The sequence below is a fragment of the Meriones unguiculatus genome, chromosome 20, assembly GCF_030254825.1.
Source record: "Meriones unguiculatus strain TT.TT164.6M chromosome 20, Bangor_MerUng_6.1, whole genome shotgun sequence".
NCBI classification, from domain to species: Eukaryota; Metazoa; Chordata; class Mammalia; order Rodentia; family Muridae; genus Meriones; species Meriones unguiculatus.
Genome location: NC_083367.1, coordinates 7,184,315 through 7,189,044, shown reverse-complemented (window position 1 = coordinate 7,189,044; position 4,730 = coordinate 7,184,315). Strand labels below are relative to the sequence as shown.

Below are 4,730 nucleotides of genomic sequence, written 5' to 3'. Positions count from 1 at the left end.
TTGAGGTCCAGCTTAAGTCCATGGTGCTCAGATAAAATACAGGGGATTAATTCAATCTTCTTGTATCTGTTGAGGCTTGCTTTGTGAGCAAGTATTTGGTCTATTTTGGAGAAGGTTCCATGAGGTGCTAAAAAGAAGGGATACTCTTTTGAGTTTGGGTAAAAAGTTGTGTAGACATCTATTAGGTCCATTGGATTTACGACCTCTGTTAAGTGTCTTTATTTCTCTATTTGGCTTCTGTCTAGATGATCTGCTGCTTGGTGGGAGTGGAGTGTTGATATCTCCCACTTTTAAAGTGTTGGGATTGATGGGTGATTTAAGCTTCAGTAATGTTTCATTTACAAATGTAGGCGGTCTGATATTAGGGGCATAGATGTTCAGAATTGTGATGTCCTAATCGTGAATTTTTCCTTTGATGAGAATGCAGTGCCCCTCTTTATCTTTTTTGATTAATTTTGGTTGAAATTAAAAAAATATGGAATGCTTCACGAATTTGCGTGTCATCCCTGCACAGGGGCCATGCTAATCTTCTCTTTTTAGTTCCAATTTTAGTATATGTGCTGAGGAAGTGAGCACAAACATAAAGGATTAATCAGTTGTCTTTGCCTAAAAACAACCAAAGGGATGTTTGGGTGTTGTCTGACTGATGATTAGTTATAATAAAGTGCTGATGGCCAATATCTGAGGCAGGAAATATAGGTGTGGGACTTTTAGGAAAAGAGGGATGCAGGGACAAGCAAGCAAAGTTGAGAGAATCAAAAGAGTCATGAAATGAACAGAAAGGACAGGAACAGTAGCAGAAAGGTCAAGAGCTACGCACATTTTGGGACACAGTGCAGGCAAGTTGGGTTAAGTTAGAATCTAGCTGAGAGACTGTCCCTGAAAAAAGGCCAAAAGCTTTAAGCAATATAGAAGTCTTACATGTTGTTATTATTTGAATCACTTGCAATATATTTGGATATTAACTATTACGTAAATGATAACCAAGCTGCAATCCTTAGTCCCCCAACCGTAGTTACAGAGTAAGGGACTAGTGTTGCTAGATAGATTTCCTTGGGAAAGGGAAATAGAATAGTTATAGATGGTTTGGAGGTTTTGACAGGAAGATCAAATGAGGAGGGGAAGAAAAGAGAGGTATTAGTGAAAGAATACAGAGAATGACAGCTAAACCCAAGGGACAGTTGAGGAGATGTATGGCAACCTAATACAGTAGAAGTTTTCTAAAATGTATGCAAATATGAAGGCAATCTAAATGGCAAATAATGGGGGTGGGGGATAGAGCCGCAATTGGGCATCTCTTTTATCAGTATTAGATTACATCTAATTGTGTTTTTGGTTGAGTCCCATGGGAACCCCTAAACAAACAACCCATGTTGTTACCATGACTAAGGTTTCTTTCCACACAAAGGCAAAAGGATCCCATTGCTAACAACAACACTTATACCAGTTGGAGCAATAAAACTGGTGCATACATAAAGCCTTCACCCCTATATGCTAGTGTCTTTGGTATAAGTAAGTATGTTTGCCCTCTACAAGAAGAGAAATGAAGACCAAGCCAGGCAGAAACTCTAGATCAATGATGTTGTTTAGTCTATAAAATATGTTGGAGCAATGGTGGCAGAAAGCTTATGGGAATAATTCACCAATATTTGATTTGACTTAAGGCCCTCTCCCATGAAACATTACTGATCCCAGACACTACTTGGGTGACCAAGCCCTGGGAGTAGATATCCCAAAACCCTAAGGAAAAACCAAATGCTAAGCTAAAAAAAATAATTAGCGATAAAGTGACTCCTAAGTTTATTCTGCTGTACCCATAGATCAATGCCTTGCTTAACCATCATTAAAGGAGTTTCTTTTTGCAGGAAATGGGAAAAAATATAGACACCCACAGTCAGACATTATGCAAAGATTAAGAGACCTTGGAACACCATTTTTAAATGGGATAACTTCATCAAATCCTGGTTCTCAGGGAAAAAAGAAAAAAAAAACAACCTTGAAGAGGACAGGAAAAGAACTAGTGGGAATGGAGGATACCACAAAAACAATACCCTCTAAATCAACATGATCAGAGTTCATATGAATTCACAGAGACTGCAGTAAGATGCACATGGTCTGCACGGGTCTGCACCAGGTTGTCCTCTTCATATATTTTATATTTTATTATCATTTATTATTCTGTATTATTCTTCCATATTCTTCTATATGTTATGGCTTCCAGTTTATTGGTTTTATGGGATTCCTGAGTGTGTGTATAAAAGTGGATCTATGATTCTTATGCCTTCTGTTGGACACATTTTTCTTCTTTTTGGTTGTTTTGTCCAAATCTAATGTGTTAGTTTTGTTATGTTATGTTATGTTATGTTATGTTATGTTATGTTATGTTATGTTATATTATTACCTTTCAGGAGCCCTTTTGCTTTCTAATGAGAGACAGAAATAAGTAGATCTGGGTGGGAGAAGAAAATTAAAATTATAAAAAGAAAGGCTTGCCCAAGATAAATACTTTCCTTTCCTGAGAGTTGATAACTGCTGTAACTGATACATATCAGAGAAGTGTGAAGGAAGCCAGAATCTCCTCCAAGAAAGAACTAAATTGTCATGTAGATTTGTGAGCCCATGTCCTTCCTGCTCTGCACTCGCATGGGCCACTCAGTAGTGCATGTGGACAACCCATTTTCAAGGAACTCCAAATAAAGAATCAGAAATTGGAGAATGAATAATTGTGCGGGGCTCTTACAGTCTAAGGAGGAGATTACTTGTCCTAACTAATTAAATGTTTTACCCTGCTTACTTCATGAAGTTCTGTTTTAAGGTATGTCATACAATGTTTTTCTTTTAATATTTAACACGAGAGATCTCATCATTCTTGCTTCCCTAGGAAACTGAATTTTTTTCTGTATTATTCTTCATATATTTATATACTATTTTATTTGAATTTCCCTCTTCCTTTTAGTATGACAGAAAATGCACTAAAGACAGAGACTGTGTAATAGCATAGCTGACCCCAGAAGCCCCAGCAATAGTCCTGTTATATTTGGATATACATCATCAAGAATTTCAAAACTCAAAAGCAGTATCCAGCTGCTTCTCTGATTAAATCTTTGTCTAGTGTAGCCAGAAGTACAACTCACCATGCAAGCAATTACATGAGGGCCTTAAAGAAGAACTTTGTGCATCTTAGAATAAAATTTATAGTCAGAGGTAAATTATGCCAAATAATTTTGACATAAAACTGACTTAATGCATTATATTTACTTGAATTTTCATGATGAAGATCTAGGTCTATATAACAAATTAAATATTCAGGATACTGAGAATATAAAACACGTACACATTCACACACACACAAACACACACACAGAAAGAGAGAGAGAGAGAGAGAGAAATTGACATAAAATTTGTAAGAATATTTCTTTAGTGTCTTTAGTGTTTCTCATCCATTCTGTTTCCAGCTTTTTAAAAATTAGTTTATTTTTTTATTTATTATAGTATTTTCACTTTGTGTCATTTGACACTTTGTGTCAAATCCACATTTGTTGCATTCCTCTGTGGCCTGGTAAGGCTGCCCACCTCACTTCAGGGGAAGGTGATCAAAGAGACAGCCACTGCATTCATGACAGAGGAAATCCCTGTTCTGATTATTAGGGAACCCACTTAGAGACTGAGTTGCCATGGGCTACATCTGTTGAGGGGTTTTAAGTTATCTCAATGTATAGTCCTTGGTTGGATATCAACTTTTAAAAAACTACTATCACCTTTCTTAACCTCTGGGTGTTTCTTATAGTCTTTCTTTTCTTTGAAAACTTTAAAACATTAGTAGACTACTATTTACATAAACTGTAAATCTAGGTCCATATCTTTTCCCCATGACACAACAGGAATTAGAGATTGCTAAACCAAAGACTGGAGGGCTAAAAGACTATTTCCTCTGTGCCATACCAAGGTGCATCAAATCAATATGGCTCAAGCCTGTTGATGATAGACTTGGTCACCATAGAAAGTGCTTGATTAAATTCTACTTAAATTTATTCTGTTTCTCCTTAAGAATACACAGCTTAGGGGCTTGGGAGATAGCTCAGAGGTTAAGAGCACTGGTTGTTCTACAAATGGTTCTGAGTTCAATTTCCAGCAACCACGTGGTGTCTCATAATTCTCTATAATGAGATCTGTTGCCCTCTTCTGGCCTGCAAAAGAATATGCAGACAGAATACTGTATTAATAATAAATAAATCTTAAGGAAAAATAATACTCAGTTTTAAAAATTTACTATGCATTGTTCATGGTACACTATGTGAAGAAGAATAAATAGATAAATTATGTGACATTCTTCTATTTTGTGCTATGTCCCGCAAGGCTTACTGAGATGACTGATATACAAAAAGTGTATATATTTATGGGTACAATGGGACAACATTACATGCTCAAACACATGAATTAACAATACTATTACTTTCCATGTTGATCATTTTATGTAGACAACATTTAAGAACAACTGTCTTAGCAACTTTGAAATATATAGCAATTTGTATGGTTGGAGAGTTGGCTCAGCAGTTAGGAGAATTGGCTCCTCTTCCAGAGGACCTGGGTTCAATTCCCACCATCCACATAGCAGCTCATAACTGTCGGTAACTCCAAGATCTGACACACTCACACAGACATATATGGAGGCAAAACACTATGCATATAAAATAAAATTGAATGTAATTAAAATGATAATTTGTAGATAT

The 4,730-nt window shown here is 36.3% G+C and overlaps 1 non-coding gene across 1 annotated transcript; it reads right to left on the bottom strand.

Moving 5' to 3' along the window:
• Positions 1-469: 469 nt before the first annotated feature.
• Positions 470-576, bottom strand: LOC132649627 (U6 spliceosomal RNA). Its single transcript, XR_009588111.1, has one exon. It is a non-coding gene; the product is annotated as a U6 spliceosomal RNA (small nuclear RNA).
• Between the last annotated feature and the right edge of the window lie 4,154 nt (positions 577-4,730).